Source organism: Puma concolor, chromosome D4 (assembly GCF_028749965.1).
Source record: "Puma concolor isolate L17-30 chromosome D4, mPumCon1.1.hap2, whole genome shotgun sequence".
NCBI classification, from domain to species: Eukaryota; Metazoa; Chordata; class Mammalia; order Carnivora; family Felidae; genus Puma; species Puma concolor.
The window spans coordinates 86,094,016-86,117,038 of record NC_141679.1 but is presented as its reverse complement, the minus strand read 5'-3'; positions in this window follow the sequence as shown (position 1 = coordinate 86,117,038).

Genomic DNA, 23,023 nt, shown 5'->3' with positions numbered 1-23,023 from the left:
TAAAAAATTCAATAATTTCAATAATTTCTAAATTATGGATACAATCTACTTCATTATAGAAAATTTGGAACATATAAAAAACATAAATGGGAAAATAAAAATAATCCATAATACTAGAGCCCAGGGTTAGCCTTTTAATTCCTTTGGTCTTTTTTTATGTATGGCTATCTGTTTTTAAAGAAACAACATTTAGATCTTGAGATATATATATATATATATATATATATATATATATATATATGCCATATATAGTATATATATCTATATCTATATATATCTGTAGTTTGCATTTAAAAACATCACTAACAATGTATCATGAAACTTCTCCTTTTTATTGTTTATTTTTGAGAGAGAGAGAGTGTGAGAAGGGGAAGGGCAGAGAGAGAAGGAGACACAGAATCTGAAGCAGGTTCCAGGCTCTGAGCTGTCAGCACAGAGCCCCACGCAGGGGTCCAACTCACAAACTGCGAGATCATGACCTGAGCTGAAGTCAGATGCTTAACTGACTGAGCCACCCAGGCGCCCCGTCATGAACCTTCTCCTAATTGAACATCCTTTTAAACTAAGGGTCTACTTAGAGGTTGGATTTATTTTCACTGGTAATGACTTCCTTTACCATATAAAATAATTATAAACTCATGATTAAGGCTGAAATCACAACAAAAAGAATGTTTAGCAGGTTTCTAGGCTGTATGCTGCGCCTCAGCCCCAACTGCACAATCTTTCCCTGGCAAATGCCCAGGGAGATGCCATGAGGACGTCAACCGCAGGCATTAGCCTCACCTGGCTCCTTTCGTACTCAGAGTTAAGTTATCATTTGTATTTTACAGTTCTGATCTCTGCAGGTACCACTAAAATTCTCTCTTGGTTGCAGAGGTGCCACGGTAGGCATCAGAACCTGTGACTAAGGGTTGGCTTTGGAGTCAGACTCAGCCTAAGCCTGGCATCACCTGAGAGGCTGAGTGACTGTGACAAGGAACTTCCCCTCTCTGTGCTTCAGTTCCCTCATCTATAATACAGGGCAGCAACTGTTCCCATGTCCACAGGCGGTCACAAAGAACCAAGAGCACAATGCCTGTCACATGATAGGCCACCAATAAATATCAGATACTGTTATTATAACTCGTGTGTTTGGAGCATCTTCTCTTTTTTTCTGAATTGGCACTTGCCATTTGCTGGTGTCAGGGCTGCTCTTGGCAACTTGTCTTGATGGAAAGACACGAAGCAACCGGATGGTCACCATCTTGGAAGGAAGTGTTGGCACAAGCATTTCAGGCATGCTGTGACCCCGCCTTCACCTTTAACCAGCCAGGTACTCTAAAACCACTGCCAGGGGCTTATGGTTTTGTTTCGTTTCTGAATTAATCAAAAGAATAGACGAGCAATCACGGAAGGCAGTAACACATAGTAAATAAGTTTAGGGTCTTTCAAGTTAGTGAGGGTTCAAGTCGTCCTCCCCCTCCCCCCCTTACTTAGTATCCATGTGACTCTGAACAAACTATTTCCCATCTATGAACTCCAGTTTCCTCATCAGGAGGTTTGAGATGATAATTGTGGCGGATGGCCGCTGTTTATTTGTTTTGTTTTGTTTTGTTTTGACCTCCAGCCAGCATCCATTAACCCGCTTCTGCTTTAGGGCAACCAAGTCTTGCCCACTCTGAACCACGATTTCACTCCCGGGCTCGGTGCGTCCAGGCATGTGACCTGGGCTTAAGCCAATCAGTGCATCCACCACCTGAGCAGAGATTGGCTGGTGGGCGGTCATGTGACCCAAGCCAGTCCAATGGAGTCCTCCTTAGGGCTTCCGTGAACCACTTCCTTTTCATAGCCTTGCGGCTGTGAGGGTGGCCCGGTCCCTGCTGTAAAGGTTTTTTGCTCCGCAACGAGAACGCGCTCCGGAAGAGTACAGCCAAGAGAAACCAGTTGTGGTGGACAACTTTTGAGCCCTTCGTGGTGATGCCAGTCATGATTTTCCACTGACACAAGGTAACGAATCCTCTTTCTTTGCTTGAATCAGCTGGAGGTGGGTATTCCGTCGCTTTTGATGGAAAGAATCCTGCCTACAAAGCAGTACCACCTGTCTTCCGGGGTTGTTGTGAAGATTGGATAAGGAAATGTATAGAAAGCCCTCCGTACCGTGCTTGGCACAAACTATGTGCTTCATAAATGGTAGTTGTTTGTACTGTTGTTATAATTTTCGCTATTGAAAAGCAAGAAAATGCAGATGAGACAAAAAGGAAAATCAGGGGGGAAACGTGCCCATTATTCTTTATTTCACCCCTTAGGGATAATCAGGTAAATATTTGAAATACTTTTCTTCTAGACATTTTCCTATATGTATGTATTTATAAAATCCAAAATGAGATTATTCTTTAGTACTATATTGTACCTTCTTTCACTCGGATACACAGCAAACGCATCATGAAGATGTATCTGCACAGCGCTGTTGTTTGTAGGGGCCGTGTAGCATTTTATGGTTTTGCTGAGTACTCAGATTGTCTCCAAGTTATTTTTGAGTAAATGGTGGTGTGGTGGCATTCTCCATTATCTGTCAATCGATGGATCTGTATCTCTATGCATTTCATAAGTTTGTAATGATCAGTGTCTAAGACTAGGATTGCAGAGTCAGTTTTCCAGACTGAAAAACTTACACTTGTAGATTTTATTGAAATGCTTGTTTTGAATAAAACACATATCTCACTTAGTCTCTTTAGGCTGCTGTAACAGAATACCAGAGACTGAGGGGCTTATAAACAATAGAAATTTATCTCTTATGGTTCTGGAGGCTGAAAAGTCCAAGATCAAGGCATCAGCAGATTCGGTGTCTGGCAAGGACTTGCTTCCTGGTTCATAAACACCTGTATCCTCAAAAGGTGGGAGGGGTAGGAAACTCTCTAGTGTCTCTTTTATAAGGACACTAATCCATACATGAGGGCCTCCCTCATGGCCTAATCACCACCCCTAGGCCCCCCAAATACCGTCACATTGGGAGTTAGCCTTCAACATATGAATATTGGGGGGGGCACATTCAGTCCATAGCAATCCATTATCAAACATCTTAAAAAATTTTTTTTTTTTTTTAATTTTTTTTTTTCAACATTTATTTATTTTTGGGACAGAGAGAGACAGAGCATGAACGGGGGAGGGGCAGAGAGAGAGGGAGACACAGAATCCGAAACAGGCTCCAGGCTCTGAGCCATCAGCCCAGAGCCCGACGCGGGGCTCGAACTCACGGACCGCGAGATCGTGACCTGGCTGAAGTCGGACGCTTAACCGACTGCGCCACCCAGGCGCCCCATTAAAAATTTTTTTTTAATGTTTATTTATTTTTGAGAGAGAGCGTGAGCTGGGGAGGGATAGAAAGAGGGAGGGGTCACAGAGCCTGACGTCAGGCTGGAACTCATGAACTGTGAGATCATACCTGAGCCAAAGTCAGACGCTTAACTGACTGAGCCACCCAGGCACCCCTCAAACATTTAAATGTCTGTTCCAGACAATAGGGAGCACAGTTCTGTGGGCTCCAAATTCTGCTCTGCATCAGACACTTGACAGTTCTCATGTCATGAATTATCACAATCCCCGCCCCACCCCCCAAGGGGAGGGACTGTGATCTCCATAACTGACTTCATCAGCCTATGATGACAATAAGCTGAATCCTGCTAGCTCTGAACACCAGCCTCTTTAGTCAGGAGACCTAACACTTTGCAGAGCCCCATTTCTGTAGGTATTTCAGGGAAACCCCAAGAGATGTGTAACATGCACCCACAGGTAAGTCCTGGTTGTCATTTTATTTCAGAAGGAAAAAGTAGACTTGCATTTGCACATGACATGATCATCTATGCAGAAAATCCAACATAATCTACAAAAAGCTGCTAAAACTAATAGGTGAGTTTAGTAAGTTTTCAAGGTACAAGATCGAAAGATGAAAATCAGTTGTATTTCTATAAACCAGCAACGAACAATCACAAATTAAATTTTTGAGGGGCGCCTGGGTGGCTCAGTCAGTTAAATGTCCGACTCTTGGTTTCAGCTCAGGTCATGATCTCATGGTCTGTGAGTTTGAGCCCCACATCGGGCTCCGTGCTGACAGTGTGGAGCCTGCTTGACATTCTCTCTCCCTCTCTCTCTGCCCCTCCCCCGCTCACTCTCTCCGTTTCTCTCTCTCAAAAATAAATAAACTTAAAAAAATTAAAAAAACAAATTAAGTTAAAAATTTTTAAATGTTTTTTATTTTTGAGAGAGACAGAGCAGGAGCTGGGGAAGGGGCAGAGAGAGGGAGACACAGAATCCGAAGCAGGCTCCAGGCTCCAACCTGCCAGCACAGAGCCCGATGCGGGGCTCGAACCCACAAGCCGCGAGATCATGACCTGAGCCGAAGCTGGACGCTTAACTGACTGAGCCACCCAGGCACCCCAAAACAAATTAAGTTTTTGAAACAGCATTATCGAGCTATAGTTCACATAAATCCTGGTGATCATTTGACAACGCCTGCCTCCTCCCTCACTGCCTCTGCCACTGTCCTGCTGAACAAAGTTTACCACCATGGCCCTTGGCCATGTCAGAACTCTAACCGTGGCCCAGTGTCCACACAGAGATGCTCCTACCTGTGGGCTTCCTGTGCTCTGATGAGCCTGGAGCGGAAAGAGAGGTTGCTCCTCTGGGTTTTGCTTGGTTAGGGGACCCACGGCAGGTCTGCTTGGGCACACAAAAGGCCAGGGTCTAGTAAAGCAGGGCTTTCTTCCCCACGGCCCCCGTCCACCTCAGGGAGCAGTCACACTGCACACTGGCAGGAGAGCTGGGTCCATACCCATGTCAAGACTGCCACACTGCCCTCCAGACCAGCCCCATCCTGCCCTCGCTCTCCTCTGCTTTTTTTTTTTTTTTAATTTTTAATGTTTATTTATTTTTGAGAGACAGAGTGTGAGTGGGGGAGGGGCAGAGAGAGAGGGAGACACAGAATCCGAAGCAGGCTCCAGGCCCCGAGCTGTCGGCACAGAGCCCGATGCGAACTCACAAGCGGTGAGATCATGACCCGAGCCGAAGTCGGGTGCCCAACCGACCGAGCCACCCAGGCGCCCCTCGCCTCCGCGCTGAGCCTGGCTCTTTTTCCCTTGGGGGCCCTCGGGTCCTATCACTGCTCCTCCCTGCCCCTGTGCTCCCATTGCCCGGCTCCCTTGTTCCCCCAGGTTGTCACGTGTTTGAACCGACCACAGGTGTGCCTCGCCTCCACCCCCGGGTGCTGGCTGGTCCTCAGTGGGCACAAATAGCTGCTGAACGGAAGTGTGTTGCTGAACTTGGATGTGGCTACCGCTCAGCTCCAGCCGGGTGCTCCGTTCTTGACGCAGATGCAGAGCTGGGGGTCAGGGCAGACCTTAGCTGCCCGGGGTCTCGTGGCAAGTTATGATGGAGCCGGAATTGTGCCGTTTCTCTCTGACACCGAGTTTTGTGCTGGTTTCTGCTGTGTCTTCCAGGACCAGCCGTTTCCCTTCAGTTCCTGACACCCCAGGTCTGAGAGGCTCTGAACTGGGAGGCTGGGGGGTGAAGGGGTGTTCGGTGGGTGAGTGCTCAGTGCTCTGCAAGATGGGGAGTGGCGGCTTCTCCCATCCACATGCCTGGATTCCGGTCCCTGCACACTCTGTCCCCAGGGCCAGCCGGGGGTGGGGGGGGGTGGTGGAAATCCTCTCTCCCTTAAATCCTACTACCAGACCCAGCTTTCTGCCTTGGGGCTCCTGAGTTTGGAGGCCCTTCACCTGCCTCAGCCCCGGGGTGGTGTCAGGATGGGGTTGGATGGGAGGGAGACTGGGTTTTGACAGGCAGCTGGGCTCCCTGGGCTGCAGGCCTGGCCCCCTCCTCCCCGCCCCTCCCCAATCCCAGCTGGCTCCAGAAGGGAAGCGGGGGTGGGGGCAACTTCACAGGGAAACTTTTGTTCTTGCCCAGAACAGACACAGGCTGGGGACCTGGCTTCCCCTTGGCTGCCACGGAGACTGGGGCCACTTGAGTTCATGTTTATTTTCACAGCGTGGATTCCATGGAGATAATCGGCCCTGACAGGGAAACCCTGGTAGAGGGCTCGGGCCCCTGTGGAGTGCCTACTATGTGCTAGGCCCAATAGGCAGGGGCCGTTGAAATCCACAAAGCAGCCATGGGCATTAGACACTGACCCACACGTGACTGAGGAGGAGGCCGCCAAGGTACAGAGAGGGAAGCCGCTCGGCCAGGGTCACACAGCCGGTTAGCAGAGAAGTGAAAGGGGAGGCTGCTGCTCCCTGGGCTCTTTGTACCTTGTGCCTGTGTTACAGGCAGAGGATCTCCGTCTCCCTGAGGCTTCCTGGAGTAAGTACTGCCTGGGGCTCCACACAAGCCAGGGTCTGGGAAACGGGGTGGATAAGAGCGGGGGTGTCTCTTCTGAGGGGCTCCCGTCCAAGCTGAGGTCTTGCGCAAGCAGCATTCCATGGGCCTCAGTGTTCACCTCTGCGTAATGGGGTTAATAACAGTGTCTGTCTCGTCAGAGGTCTGTGCATATTGTTGAGGAGTAAAAACTCACTAATAACCACTATTAATGCTATTATTTGGCTAGTCTTCCATGTCACCCCGTTCTAAGCCCTCGGGCTCACCGTGGGCCCCAGGAGTCTTCTATAAGACTGTTAGTGCCTCTCGCAAATGGAAGCTTTTTTCTACCCAGGCTGTAAGGGATGTAAGGGGAGGGCTGACCCGTGTGTGCTGTTCTCTATTCACTTTTCCTGTTAGTATATTTCACTTCTGAAATACATCTCGAAGCCACAAATAGATCCAATTCGCCAGGCCAGTTACGAGCACGCCAGTAAGGCCGGCGTCTGACGTGCGAGGACCCGAGGAAACGGCCGAATCAAAAACCAAACATGGAACCAATAAAATCTTTAACCTGACACTACAAACTTCCCACAGACTTCAGAGAAATACCTCCAGAAGTGCACGACCTTTTAGTTTCTCCCCAAGGCTACCTCCTCCTCCAGCGGGGTCTTTCTAAAATACAGATTTGACCTTGTCACTTCCCGGCTTTAAAACCCTTCGATAGCTCCTCATTATTTATTATTCTTATTCGCTAACATTTATCGCGGTCCTCTGCCCGCCAGGGTCCTGTGCCGAATGCCTTTCGTGCATTTGTTCCCGCGGGGCAGGGACCGTTGCTATCCTGGTCTCAGGGATGAGGGAACAGCCACGTGGGGGGACTGCAGGGTCACACAGCTGGTGAGTGGTGGGGCTGGGATGCAAACCCAGGTCAGTCTGAACGCAGAGCCTCTGCCTCCCCACCTCTCGGCTACATGCACCGCAGGATTCCTCCGCCTGCCCTTGACGAGCCCCACAGCCTGGTGCTGACATCCATCCCTCCGTCTCTTGCTGGGTTGACCCTCCCCTCTTGTCACTTCTGTCCCTGTCTCCATGCAGAAGCCCTACCACCCCCATGGGTGCCAGACCTCCACCTGGCGTTCTCTTCAGGGACCTCCTTGCCTCCAGGAACCCACCAGCTCCTGTGGTTTGAACTTCTGAGTCGATAGCAGTTCTTCAGGTGTCCCGTTTTGAAATAAAAATCCTCCTTGACCTTGAGCCTCCTGCTAGCTACCGTCTTCTGTCTCTCTTTCCATTTCCTGCCAAGCTTTTAAAAGACCAGTGTATGCATTCAAAAAAGATGGGGGGTGGGGCACCTGGGTGGCTCAGTTGGTTAAGCATCTGACTCTTGGTCTCGGCTCAGGTCATGATCTCACAGTTCGTGGGTTCGAGCCCAGCATCAGGCTCTGCGCTGATGGTGCGGGGCCTGCTCGGGATTCTTTGTCTCCCCCCTCCCCTGCCCGCCCCCACCCCCCACCCCGGTCCCCTGCTTGCTTTCTCTCTCTCTCTCTTTCTCAAAATAAGTAAACATTAAAAAAATACCAGGGTATGGCCCTCGTCCTTGCCCACCTCCTCACTCACACCAGCCTCTCGGCTCTTGGCGCTCTGACACTTATCCCCATGCCTCCCCTGCAGTGACTTGTGGCCTCCATGTTGTCCAGCACATTTCTCAGCTCTTCACCTCACATCCTTAGCACATCTCTTCTCTGGGTCACCACCTTCTGGCTGCTCCTTCTCTATTTCTTGGCATCTCTTCCTTTGCTCCAAGTCCTAAATACTGGCACGCCCGAGTGTTCCAAACCAGGCCTACCACATTCCCTGCACCGCTCCGTCCCCCCTGGGAAATGTCAGCCACTGTGACCTTGGGGGGGATGGCCAAGCCTCCACCCCAGCTCTGGCTTCCCTCCAGAAAGGCATAGCCGACTGCCCGCTGGTGTCCTGGTGAGGACGTTTGCCCCACAGACTGAGGGCATCCCCGTCGGAGTTCCTCATGAGCTCTCCTCTCGGGCTGCCCCCTCACCAGGAGGTGAAATTAGAGCGTCTTCAAGACTTCTCCGTCCTCTTCATTCTCTACTCCTCTGACCCCACACTGGGCCCCAAGTCCTGTTGATTCTACCTTGTGCACATCCTGGGTGGCCCCTTGTCCTCAGCATCCCCCCACCACTGCCCCGCTTCAGGCCACCGTATTCTCTGGCCCATCTCCAGCCTTCACCTCTTCTCCCCACTGCACGCAGAGTGATCTTTCCCAAATGCAAATGTGATCTGGTTATATCCCTTCCGTGGCTCCCTGTGGTTCTCCCAGTGAAACTCACTTCCATCAAGCCCCATCATGATGTGGCCCCTGGCAGCTTCTCCATCTCAGTCTCTCATTGGGGAATCTGGGATCAGTTCACTACCCTCTCTTGCCAATCTCCCACACTCGATATCCACATGAACTATGTGTAGACCCCCATCACTCGAGGCTTTCCTGCCTCCATGCCCTTGTAGAGCTGTTCCTTCTGTCTTCAACACCCTTCCTCTCTGGGCTTCCAGGCAGATTACTGTTCATACCCAAGCGCCTTTTCCCTTTGATCCCCCGGAAGACACAGGTACCTCCTCTCTCACAGTCCCGCTGGAGCCTCTGCAGGCATCAATGAAAGTGAGTACTTACTATATCATAATAGCCTTGTTGTATCTGCTTATCTCCCCCAGCCTCATGCTTCCACTAGGATTGGGGGTTACTTGAGGCCTAGATTCAGGGAGGATTTAACTCTGGGTCTCTAGTGCTCAGCCCAGGGTCTGGCATGGAGAAGGAGCTCAACAATATTTGTTGGGTTGCCTTCCGTTCACAAAAGAAAAAAAAAGAAAAGAAAGCTGGAGTGGAAGTTTGGAGGACCACCTGGGTAGAGCTGGGAGGGCCAACAACCAGGGGCCTCATGCCAGAACCAAACTCAGGGGTCTCTTGGGAGGTGTAATCTAACACCCCCCCCCTTCTCATTCCAGGGTGTGGAGAGTCCCACAGAGTCTTGGACTAGAACTGGGGCTCCAGCTTCCTGGATGAGTTCAGGAATCATCCCTCTTGGAGCCAGACGGTCCCTGGTCACAGCTTTATGACCGTGGGCGAGTCTCTTCACCTTTCCAAACCTGTTTCCCCACTTGCAGCTGGAGGATGGTAATTGCCACAGACCCGCACGGATTCCAATAAGGTAGCTAGACTAGTACCGACACCTAGTGGGTGCTCTTTCACATAGTCGTGCAGTCTTGGGGCCCCCCCACCTCCCCCCCCGGGGGGGGGGAATCTGTCCTGACAGAGGGTAATCATCAGTAATGGCAGCCACTTTCCTTTACCACGTGTACCAGCCACTATGCTCAGTGTTCTACCCGAATTATCCCATGCCCTCCTCCCATTTGCCAATGAGGAAACTCAGGTTCAGAGAGGTCAGGCTATTTGCCCAAGGTCACACAGGCAGTGACGGATGCTGGGATCTGAAAGCTGGCCAGGCTCTTAACAGCTGGTCTGGTCCGTGTGTCCTTCCAGGCCAGGCTCGCCCAGACGGCTCCTGGTCCTGGTGAGGTTCAGCTTTCCTCCTAGTTCCCCCCAGCCAGGCAGCCTTTGCCCGCTCCCCCTCCCCACCTCCCCTCTGCCCACTGCTCGATCTGTTTAAACTAGCCGAGCAGGGTGAGGTGGGGAGGCCGCGGAGAAGGTACGGAGATGTTTGTTTTCCTTGGGGGTTTATATCAACATTGGTCTTGACATTTCGCCTGTTATTATGTGTGGTTCTTTAGAGGGTGAAATAATATTTTCTTTTGCTTGAGAAAAGGACAAAGTTCAGACAGAGCTCTTGGCCCCAAATGGATTTTCCTCCTTCTCTGCTTTCCATGTGCCATAGCTGCTCTGAGTCCTTGGAGTCGTCTCTGCGGGGAGGCATCCTCCCTGAGCTGTGGATATCCCCGGCTTGCTGTGGACACCCGGGAGTGTCCCGGATTCGCTCCATGCTGCACACGCCATCCAGGGATGCCGTTTGGGGGTCACACCTGCTGTGCTCTCCACACACACATGTGGTCGAGGCTTCTGTATGCCATGGCTGTCCCGCGGTCTGTGTCCTTCCACATTTGTTCGCCTTTCTTCCGATGTGTCACTACACTCGCCATGTCACCCCGGACTCACCCCGGGGGTGGTGCACACAGGTGTTGCTGACGGTGCGTGCAGCATATTGTAGGTGGATCCCAGAGGCTCAAGAGAGCCTCCTTGGATCTCACAGATGGTGCACCTTCACTGTGCTTGGAGATGTAGACATTCTCCCTGACGTCTGGAAAAAACCCCTGAGCTCCAGACACATCCTGGGCGTTTGAGCTGTGTGCAGCATGCTGGAGGGCAAACGTGTGCAGACACTGTCAGGGTCCCGGAGACCTCGTGTTGCTGGGCGTATTCCCTCAGTGTGCCATGGATAGATGGCTGTGATGAGGAGCACAGCCACGGTAGGGCCACCGCCCTGGATTGGCTTGCCACGGCCGCTGGGAGATAGTATACCCTGAACTAGGTGGCTTAAAATAGCAGAAATTTATCCCGTCACAGTTTTTGGAGACCAGAGGTCTGAAATCAAGGTGTCGTCAAGATCGGTTCCTCCTCCTCCTCCTCCTCCTCCTTCTTCTTTTTAAGTTTTATTTTCAAGTAATTTCTGCATCCAACGTGGGGCTCGAGCTCAAAACCCCAAGATCAAGAGTTGCATGTTCCTCGGATGGAGCCGGCCAGGCGCCCCAGGATTGGTTCCTTCTGAGGCCCCGGGGATCTGTTTCATGCCTCTCTCCTTGGGGTTGCCAGTAATTCTCAGCACTCCTGGGCTCGTAGCTGCACCATTCTGGTCTCTGCCCCTGTCTGCACATGGCCCTCTCTCTCCATGTGTCTTTTCTGGGTCTTTGCCCCTCTCCTTTTCTACAAAGACACCAGTCATTGGATTCAGTGTGTCCTCGGCTTAAGTAATCACATCTGCAAAAACCCTGTTTCCAAATAAAGTCACAGGCTATTGGACACGAGTTCGGGGATCTAGTCACCCCAGCACGGTCCCCCCTCCATTCCTTGATCTCTCTTTGCAAAGAAAAGTGTTGTTTAAAAAATTTTTTTCTTTAATGTTTACTTTTGAAAGAGAGAGAGAGAGAGAGAGAGAGAGAGAGAGAGAGGGAGGGAGAGAGAGAGAGAGAAAACGCGAGGCAGGGAGGGGCAGAGAGAGAGGGAGACACAGAATCTGAAGCAGGCTCCAGGCTCTGAGCTGTCAGCCCAGAACCTGACGCGGGTCTCGAACTCACGAACCACGGGATCATGATGTGAGCTGAAGTCGGATGCTTAACTGAGCCACCCAGGTGCCCCAGGAAGAATAGAGTTAAACCCTTTTTGTACATTACCTCCTTTAGTCCTCTGGAAAAGGGCCAGTGTTGCCCTCTATTTTGTAGTCGAGACAGCTGAGGCTCAGAAGGGGAGCTTCACTTTTCCTGGGATACACAGCCTCTCTAAGGGGGTCCGGACTTCAAACCCAGGATGGCCGGGGTCCTGCCGCCACACTGCCTATACAGCAGGAGGCTGAGGACACATTCCATACATACTCCACATCCTCCAACTCAGGGCTTCTCTACTGTGTCTGCATTGACATTTGGGATGGAGTAGTTCTTTATTGTGAGGAACTGTCCTATGCATTGGAGGATGAAGCATCCCTGGCCCGTACCCATTAGATGCCCGTAGAACCTCCCTCTAGCTGTGGTCACCAGAAATGCCTCTGGACATTGCCACATGTGCCCTGGGGGAGGGGGTGGGGGGGCATTGCCCTCAGTAAGGAACCACTGTTCTGGATTGATTCCTTTTTGGACAGATGTGGTCTGTCTGAGGGGACTGAGACCTGCCTCTTAGGTGTGACAGTAAAGGTTCAGGGTCATAAGTAGGGAGAACAACGAAGATGGTGGTGATGACAAAGCACGTGACAGGCGCCCCTGCGTGTGGCATCTTTTTTGGTCCCCACCCCCACCCTGAGGAGCAAGCTGCCAGGCCAGCGGATGAGATCACAGAAGCTCAGCACCTGCAGTACCTGAGAAGCTTACCTTTGCCACTTTGCGAAAGGAAGTGTTGTCAACTCCCCCAGGCTCCCCAGGCCTCCCTGGGGCCTGGTGACACTTCCTAATATCCCAGCTGTTTGGAAGCTCCAGGCTCCAGGGGGGGATTATCTGCACCCAGAATCGCTCAAAGTGCTCTCTGACTGGTGGATTTTAATACTTCTTTGTTGTTGACCTTTATCACCTTCAAGGGTAAGGTGCCTGCCTGGGTGGGTCCAAAAGGTAATATTTTTAAGAAGGGCGACATCTTTTTTCCCCAGCATAAAGGCCCATTAGCTTATTAGATGTTCTACTAAATGTGCCTGGTTCACAGCGGGCAAACGGAGAGTCTGGATTTCCCAGTCTACTGCTCTGAGAGGAGCAGGCAGGCTTGGTCAGGGTCTTTCCTTTCAATCAACAAACATTTACCGAGCACCAAGTATGCACTAGGCCCGGTTTCAGGTTTGGGGCCCATGGAGAATGAGCGTGATCAGAGAGGCATAGAAGATGCTGCAAAAAGAGTTGGGGGGACTTGGGGACTGGGGCTGGGAGGGCCACTCTGGAACGGACAGCCAGCGGGGAGCCTCTGTCCTAGCCTGGGCTCCCCAGAAAGCAGGGCCTGAGACTAGGCTTCAGTGAGAGTACTTTATGGGAGGGAGGGACGCAGAGTGAATCAGGGAGGAGGGAGAGCCAGCGTGACGATGTGTCATCCACTTGGCCAGTGCTGTCAAGGGACAATGCGTCCTCAATCCCGTAGGACGGGTGGAGGCTTCGTGTATGTGTCCGCCATATCAGCCCCCCACCATCGGTCAAAGGCTTACCCCACTGGGTATTACCCCTTCCTACACATTTGGGTTGCAAGTGTGTGAGTTCCCAGTGGGTTTCCACTGTGCAGTGTGCAGGGAGAAGCCCTTATGTAGAAAGTGAACAACGTGTGACCCACCCTGAGTGAAGCATTGTCTCGTCACCCCTGTGTGCCCCTGGAATAGGGGCTATGGAGCCCACTGGCATCTGAAGTGCTTCAGGGTATCCAGACAGCATCTCTGAAGAGGTGACATTAGGGGCCAGGACCCAAGGTGAGAGTGAATTAGCCTGTGCCTGAGCCTCTGAGCCACTTGTGAGGAAACCTTCTAGAAAGAACATATGGTTGTAGGTTTTTTTTTTCTTTTAGTACAGAAAGAAATGAAAGTGTTATTTTTTTATTAGCCATAAGTTTCAGAAAGATGAGAGTATTTTATTTTTTATTTTTCAATTATTGGAGTATAGTTGACATACAATGTTATATTATTTTCAGGCGTACAACGTAACGATTCTGTATGTTAGGCAGTGCTCACCACTAGGGGTGTGGTTACCATCAGAAAGAACACATGGTTGGGGCGCCCGGGTGAGCAGTCAGTTAAGCTTCTGACTCTCCATCTTGGCTCAGGTCACGCTCTTGTGGTTTGTGAGTTCGAGCCCCATGTCGGGCTCTGTGCTTGGTGGTGTGGAGCCTGCTTGGGCGTCTGTCTCTTCTTCTCTCTGCCCTTCCCCAGCTTGTGCGTGCTCTCTCAAAAATAAATAAGTTAAAAAAAAAAAAGGAAAGTACACGGGTTGTGGCTTTTACTGGTCTTGACCTTTGGGGAGACCTTGGGCCAAGCCTCGTGAGCCTAGCTGGTTTCTGATACCACACAGAACCAGATCTGGGTCCTGCAGAGATACAGCCAGCAGGGAGTGCCCTTTGGGAAGTCAGAAAAGACATCAGTGACATAAACCAGGACTGAGTTCCCGTTGGAACCTTCGTGATTTGATGATACTTGTAGATCCTCTGGTTGCTCTCCAGGAGTGCCGTCCAATAGAAATGCATAAAATGTTTGTGCTTTAAAGTATTCCAGGAGTCATTTAAAAAAGAAACAGACGAAAGTCATTTTAATAAAATATATTACTTAATCTAATATATAAAAATGCTATCATTTCAACATATAGTCCATATAAAAAATTAATGAGACAGTCTACATTCTTTCGTTCATATTATGTGCTCGAAATCTGGTGAGTCTGGCAGCACATGTCAGTAGGTACTGGCTGTATTTCTTTCAAGTGCTCAGCAGCTATATGTGGCTAGTGGCTCCTGTTGGACACCCTAGCTCTAGACAGAAGTAGAGTTTATTTTGTGTATTCAGATAATGTGTTTCCGTTGTAAGCTTTCAGTGTCTTAGTGGCCCCTCGCCCATAGGCAATGACTAGCCCAGGAGTAAATAGCCAGGGTGTTGTCTTTGGTGGACATCTCGTGATTGTTTTTAATAATTAAACATTTTATTTTGAGATAAGTGTAGATCCACACAAGTTGTAAGAAATAATGAAGAGATACCTCTCTATGCCCTTTACCCAGTTTTAGTCCAATGGTAACTTCTCCTAAAATGTGGTACAACAGCCCCACCAGGAAATTGACATTGATACAATCCACAGGGCTTATTCAGATTCCCCTGTTTTACTTGTGCTCATTTGTGTGTGTGTGTGTGTGTGTGTGTGTGTGTGTGTGTCTGGGTCTGTGCAATTTTTTCTTTTAATTTTTTAATGTTTATTTATGTTTGAGAGACAGAGACAGTGCACGAGCAGAGGAGGGGCAGAGAGAGACAAGAGACCAAATCTGAAGCAGGCTCCAGGCTCTGAGCTATCAGCACAGAGCCCAACGTGGGGCTCGAACTCACCAGCCATGAGATCATGACCTGAGCCGAAGTCAGACACTCAACTGACTGAGCCACCCAGGCACCCCTGGTTCTGTGCAATTTGATCATGTATATAGATTCATGTATCCACCATCACGGTCAACACACAGAACAGTTCTCTCCCCACAGGACTTGCCTGGTGTCCTTTTATAACCACACCCCCTCCTTCCTGCCCCTCCCCCCCATTTTAACCTCTAGCAATCTCTAATCTATTTTTCATTTCTAAAATGTTGTGATTTCAAAAATGTCATATAAATGGAATCATATGATACATGATTGTGGGACTTCCCCGCCCCCCCCCCCCCCCCAGCACAATTCCCTGGTGATTCATCTAAGTGATTGTCAGTATTGAGAGCTCCTTACTTTTTATTGCTGAGTAGTATTCCACATCCTGTGACATTTAACTAATAGCCTCAAGCAGCTTGGGGTTGTATATGAGTCCACAGTGTGCCCTTCATAGCCATTCTACCTCTGATGGTTGAATAGAAGTCACATGGTTCATAGCCAGACAGGCTCTGACTGCTTTACAGTGATTTGTATTTAAATGACAGAGGGTTAAAGGTTAAGGTTAGGATAAGGGTTAAACAAGATAATTCAGAGTGTTTACCAGAATGACTGGTGAGTTAATATGTACCTGCTAAACATTAACGAAGGTAAAATTATTTACAAAAGTGAATTTGGGTTTGCTGTGATGCACAGAAAGAAGAGAATCGAGAGCTCCCCCTGAATAATCACTGAGCACGGAACTTTTATCCTGTAGATGTTTCAGACTAGGTTGCCCAGGCTTGCCCACTGGGATGTAGAAGGACAGGATTCAAATATGGTCTAACTCTAGGTTCTTCATTTATCTCGACGTCAGAGGCTGTGGAGGACCATCCACGCTGGCCTGGTGGGTTCCAGGACTCCCAAAGGAACACAGTGAGGCCACCTTCTCCACCCTCAACGCCTACCCTGCTGGCTCTACCCACCCCGCCCAGCCTCTGCTCTGCGCCGCGCTGTCTCCTGCCCCTCTGGGTGATCAGATGCTAACACCTGCTGTGCCAAGAGCTGCTCTCCATCTGCCTGTGTTCTGAGGTCCAGCCCCTCTGCTGTGCTGCGTTGCCCAAGCTGCCCACACGCAGACAGTGGCATTTCTGCAACCACTGCAGACTGTCACCCACGGCACCCACCTGCTCCTCTGTGCACGAAGTTAAAGATCAACGTGGAACCTCCGCCCCCACCTGGTCGTTCCACAGCCTCCCCATCTCTACGAAGGGGATTCCCTCTTGCTTCTTGCTCAGGCCAAAGACCTGTCTTCTTTCCCTCAGTCCTTCAGAAACCTTCTCAGCTCTCCCTTGCAAGTATATCCTGACTCTGAGCACTTCACTTGTATCTGGTCGAAGGCACCATCACCTTTTGCTCAAATGACGGCAATGGCCTTCTAAGTCACCTCCCTGCTTGTAACTTCTTTGAAATGCACTCCCTGCCCCGACCCCTGCCCAGTCCTCCTCACTTCCTTCCCTGTTCTGTTTTTCCTGGAGCACTCAGCACCATCTAACCTGTGGTATTCTTTGCTTATTAATTTTGGTTAGTGCCCATCCCTGCCTTACTAGAACATGAGTGCCATGAGGACAGGGATATGGGCCTGTGTTTCTCTCTGCCGTAGCTCTGGAACACTGCCTGCCGCATTGCAGGGCTGGGGAAATGCTTCCTGAAGGCCTGCATCCCACTGCACGCACAGCTTGGGCGCAAGCTGTGTTTGCGGCACAAATGAAACCCCTGACCCACACTGGATTCACTGGCTAAGATTTAGGTCCTCACCTGCTCCATGCACTGGGCTCGTTCCCTGCATCATCGTCATGGTTACCAAAAGTCCAGAGTGGCCCTAGATGTGGGTGCAGTAAAGGGCTCGACCAGATGTGGCTCAGTCGGTTAAGTGTCTGACTTTGGCTCGAGTCATGATCTCACGCTTTGTGAATTCCATTCCTGCGTTGGGCTCTCTACTGTCAGCACAGAACCCGCGTCGGATCCTCTGTCCCACTTTCTCTGCCCCTCCCCTCCCCCACTCGTGCGTGAACGCTGTCTCTCTTTCAAAGGTCAACAAACATTAAAAACGGGGGGGGGGGCATGACTAGTGCCACAGGGACACAGATGGGGAGAGGTTGGGATCACGTGGCGGCTAGGGACGCAAGGGACAGTACTGGGCATACCCCTGAATAGAGGGCATAATTCTCAACTGGACAGAGTCAGGGACACAGTAGACCATGGTGGGGGACAGCAAGACAGGACGAGAGACATAGTGGGGGCAGCCCTAGGGGACACAGTGGTGTTGACAGGGCTCTGGGGAGCCCTGTCTAGAGCTGCCCCTGGGCCTCCAGTCCCCTCCCCTCCTCAGGACTCTCAGAATTCCCCACCCACCCACCCCTGCCTCACCCCGTCCAGGCGCTGCTCTGTGCTCTGCCGCTGCCACCGTCCGACGCGCCTTTGAAATCTTATCTCTCATCTTGTTCTCTGTTTCCTCCCTGTCCAGGCCTCATCTGTCTCCTGCCTCCCACCCACCCCCCACCTGCTTCCCATCTGTGGCCCCTCCCCCTCTCCCTGCCCGCTGGCCACTGCCTCGTCCTGTCCTGTCCTGTCAGCCTGGCTGCGGCTCCAGCCCTTCCCTGCCTCTCCAGGGGAAGATTTCAGAGCTGTGGGTGAGGACCCTGCCTGCTCCCTCCTGCAAGCCCTGAGCCCCCCTCCCCAGCCCCCTTCCTTGGTCCTCCTTCCCTCCACTGGCTCTGCCCCAGCCCTCGACCCTTCAAGGCTCCCCGGTGAACAGCTTGAGCTCCCTGAGGGCTGGATCCCAGGGCCCCTTCTCCAGGTCTTCTGACCCTCTCAGAAAAGGCCGCCCTTCTCCTCCTTGAACTTGCCCAGCCCAGCCTTTGCCTGTATCATGCGAGTCACGGATGCCTGCCGTTCTCTCTTCAGTCTGTGACCTCCTCTAGGGCAGGGAGAATTCCACCTGCAGTGCCCCAGGTGCCCCGACTGTGTCCAGCTCCCTGCCCCTCACCAAAACCAGGAGTCCGTGGCTCTGCCCCCTGTCCCAGGGGCCCCAGCTGCCTCCAGGAGCCTCTGTCCTATGGAATCAAACTCAGAGTGTAGACCCACCCAGCCTGCTTGGATTAAGATCCCAGCCCTACCACTTAGTAGCTGAGTGATTGCAGGCAGGTTCCTTCTCTCTGGGTGTCAGTGCTGTACCTGTAAATTGCCAAGGAGGGTGATGAGGGTGCCTCTCTTGGGGTTGTTGTGAGAATTACATGAGTTAATGTCTGTAAGAACCAGCAGCAGGACCCAGCACACAGTAAGTGCTCAATAAATAGCCCTCCTTGCTCCCAGGTGCCACAGTGGCAGCAAAACTATAGTAGCAAATCACGTACTTGAACATGAGGATAATGTCACTGGATGTCAGTGGTGGTAACTGTTAATCAGCCTTTTCAGTTGCCGTGATCCCATCCCTCCTGAATGCTTAACAGACTCAATCTCTTTGGAGTCCTCTAAACACACTTGGAGGTATGGGCTCCTGCTCCCGTCTTCCAGATGAGCAGCCAAGACAGAGGGCAGAGGAGCCACCCAAGTCCCACGTCAAGTCTGCAGGAGGTAGGATCTGGAGGCCAACAGTGGGGCTTTGAGGCTGTAGGATCCTGGGTCTGATCTGGTTCAGGCGCTTCCGCCCACGTGACCTGGGATGAGTCCTGTTGTCTCTCAGCCTTAGCTTATCCACCTATAAAACGGGGATAATTGGTCTTACCTCGCCAAGCCACAGTGGGAGTCCAGTGATGTCTATGGGCTTACTCAGTGGTCCCTCAGTGTGTGGCGGCTGATGGGAGAAGCTCAGGGCTGGGGTTTGTCCCCAGCCTATCAACCCTGAGCCTGAGCCTGAGCCTTCCCTTCCCACTCCGTGGCCCTGCCTTCCAGGAGCACATGCGGCCCCATTCTGCCCTGCTAGGGACGCTCAGGCATCTGAAACCATGTGTACGTCAACCACAGTTTCTGGGGAGGTGAGGTCTCCTGCCCCATTTGGAAGCAATTGGGGCCTGAGTCTCTTGGGCCTCCAGCCCATGTTGAACTTATTTGAGGCATTTGTGTCTTCAAAGTCGAAACCTAAACAAGGAAGGGAGTGTAACAGGGTGTTTTGCTGTTCGTTCAGATTGTCCTCCTCTGAAGTGTATCACTGGCTGACACCTCAATGACTGCACAGCACAGGCCTGCCTGGGTGGGCAGTGAGCTCCCGGGCATGAGCCTGCCACTGCCTCGAACCTTCCATGGCTCTCGCTGTCCATGGGGATCGGCCAGGTGCCTTAGTCAAAGGACAGCTCTGAAGCCCCTTCCTGGCTGTGGGACCCTGAGCAAGTGCGGATCTACTCTGAGCCTCAGTTTCCTCACCTGGAACACGTGGAAAATATTCTTGTCCAGAACTGAGGGATTACCTGGGATGCAGGACTTTGAGTGCTAGAATCCGGAAAGGTCCAGACATACCAGGATGAGCCAGTCACTTAGGGGGTTGTCGTGAGGACGAAAAGTGCCTCACACGCTGCTCAGAAAGGAGCACGGAGAGCTGGGGCCTGGGTGGCTCAGTAGGTTAAGCGTCCGACTGGCTCAGGTCATGATCTCCCTCACAGTCTGTGAGTTCGAGCTCTGTGTCGGGCTCTGTGCTGACAGCTCGGAGCCTGGAGCCTGCTTCCGATTCTGTGTCTCCCTCTCTCTCTGCCCCTCCCCTGCTTGCACTCTCTGTCTTTCAAAAATGAATAAATGTTAAAAAAATTGAAAAAAGGGAAGAAGCACAGATAGCTGGGGCCTGTGTGCACTGTACTTCACGGTTTCCGTCACCTTTAACTCTGTACTTCACGAGCTTCCCAGTGATCCTGCTCATTCCCCGCCCCCCCTCCCCTACTGTAGAGATGAGAAAACTTGAGGCCGGAGAGAAGAGGCAGCATATCCAGGGTCGGACGGGGTGGCTTAGAGTGAATGACCAGGTTGCATGGATACAGCAAGTCGCCCCTGCATCTGGAGGGTGGCACTGTGTGGGGGAGAGTCCTACTCAACAGGTGGTGTTTCCCTGAGTCGTGGAGGTGGGAGCCCAGCCAGCCGTGGGGGAGGTCCTTCCTTCTTCTCCCGCCGTCTCACCTCAGGGTGGTGAAGCCCCAAGGGTAGTGCAGGTGACCTACTCTGGAGGAGGGCCAGAAACTCAGCCTCCCGCTGACAGCCTTGTCCCCAGACTCTCACCCAAGCCCCTGTGCTGCCACTGTCCTGCGTGTCCTTGGGCTGTAAGTGGTGAATCATCACAGTACCTACAGAGCAGGGGGTGTTGTTGGTTTTTTTAAAGGCATTCACTGAAGTAATTTACCAAAGAGCTTAGCAGGGTTCCTTAGTAGGTGCATAACAAGTGTTAACTGACAATCGGATTATAATGGATAAGAATAACGCAAATCACAAAATGTTTTCCCCTCCAGGATCTCACTGAATGCACCCAACAGCACTGATTTGAGACGTGGCTGTGATTCTCCCCATATTCCAGATGAGGAAATTGAGTCTTGGGTCAGGGGAGGAAGTTGCCCAGAGCTGCTCAGGAAGTGGGGGCGGGGCTGAGGAGCCAGGCCGATGGGACCAGAGAAGCCGCAGAACTCTACCCCGTGTCCCACCCCATGTCCCTCTGCCTGACTGCCTCCCAGCCTGTCACCCTCCTGACCCTGCCCCAGAATGGACTTTGCCCTTCTGGCTCCACTGAGGGCCCACTGGCTCTATTCCCCGCCTTTTGCCTTTTTGTTTTCTTCTTTTCATTGTGCTTATCACCAGCGGAAATCAAACTGTTGGTTTTCTTGCTTATTATCCATTTCTCCCAAAAAAATTGCAGTTCCAAGAGGGACCATGAGGTCCCCAGTGCCTGCACAGAGCCTGCCCTCTGTAAACTGTCAAATGATTTGATTATCTTCTTCTTATTAGAACAAATGAAAATTGGTGTCCAGCAATGCCACTTGTGGTGCAGTACCTGATTCATGCCAGCAGATGGCAGCAGAGAACAAGGTACCTGATGGGTGGAGCCCAGGTGAAGTTCATAGGTTTGACTTGAGAGAGAGAGAGTGTGTGTGTTTTGCATGTACCATCTTCTGCCTCCTCCCTCTAACCATTCTTCAGGCCTGCAGATCCCACCCTGATAGAAGGAGACCTTTTACAATAATGTATAATAACAGCGATCATTGATTAAGTACAGGAGCAGATTATGCCAGGCACCATATATGCATCGTCTCATTGGACTCTTCACGATAGCCCTATTATTAACCTTACTCTGCAACCAAGGAAACTGGGGTGCAATAACATGCCCTAGGTTACATAGCCAGTGGACTGTTAGCCAGGACTAATAGCCAGGACTATTAGACCGGGATCATTCCTTCAACCACTGTGAGGTAAGCTCTCTGGGCTTCAGCTACCTGTTAGCAGACTGGAGGCCACCCCAGGCGGACAAGGGCCACCCTTGTCTCTGGAGGTGTGCAAGCTGTGCCAGATAAAAATCCACCAGAGAGGGTGTGGGGTATCAGATGTCCAAAGCCACTCCCGGCCAGGTACGGCTGGGTATATCATTTTCAGAACACAGCACAAAATGAAAATGTGGGGCCTTGGCTCAAAAGTTATTACGAGTTTCAAGGCAGCAACAGCAGAACATTAAGCCAAGCATGAGGCCCTTCTCAGTACAAGGCTCTGCGTGACTGTACAGGCCACGTGTCCTCTGGGTCTGGGGAAGACGTGGGTCAGGAGCCCCTGGGACCATCACCAGTCCAGCTCTGCAGGAGCTCAGGGAAAAAGTCCCCCTCAGCACATTGCTTCTCATAAGACGGACCCTGCATCCCAGCACCTTTTATCTTCCTTCCCTAGCGGTGATTTATCTCCGTGTGAAGGGCTGGGGCAGCCTTGGAGGCACTCCCATTGATGGTTCATGAATCTTTCTTTTGCGGATCCTCCGGCCACTCTCTGCACGGCCCAGCAGACCCACCGCTTCCTTTCTGCCAAGTGAAGATTAGAAAACCATAAAACAAGGAACCCAAACCCCTGGCCGAGGGAGCACACACATGGGCGTCAGATGCGTTAGCTGGCTGGCAGGGGGTGGATGGGGCTGTAGGTCCCCAGAGGGAGAGCCCTTTCCTTGGGGCCACCGTTTCCAGTCCCCTGTCCAATGTGGAGGGGACTTCCTAGCCACACCTGGTGCCAGATCTGTTCAGGGCTACCCCCAGAGGGAGAGATCTCTGTTGAAGCCGGAGCTAGAGGTGGTCCCGGTGTGGGTCAGGGAGTGAGGATGCTCAGGCTGAGCTGAGTGTGAGGGCCCTGGTCAAGTTCAGGTGGGAAGAACTGAGTACTTACTATGTGCTGGGCACTTAATACATATTGTTCTCATTTCTCAAAGGATTGCTCCCATCTGAACAGTGTAGATGAAGAACCTGGGGCTCAGAGAGGTGAGGCCACTTGCTAGGGTCACACAGCCAGGAAGTGATGGGTTTAGGATTTGAATCCAGGTGAATGGATAGCAAAGCTTTGTCCCAAAGAGAAGTTTTTAGGGGCACCTGGGCAGCTCAGTCTGTTGAGTGTCCAGCTCTTGATTTTGTCTCAGGTCATAATCTCACAGTTCAAGCCTTGCATCGGGCTCTCTGCTATGAGCACAGAGCCTGCTTGGGATTCTCTCCCTCCCTCTCTGATCCTCCCCCATTCATGGTCTCTCTGTCCCTCTCCTTCTCTCTCAAAATAAATGAATAAGCATTGAAAAAGAGAAAATTCTAAATCATAATATTTGAAAAACACATTACTTATATCTTGAATGTAATCTATTTTTTAAAAATTCGTAGAATTTTGAGTTTGAGTTTTCTTCTCTCTTCCCTTGTTTCGCTTTGCCT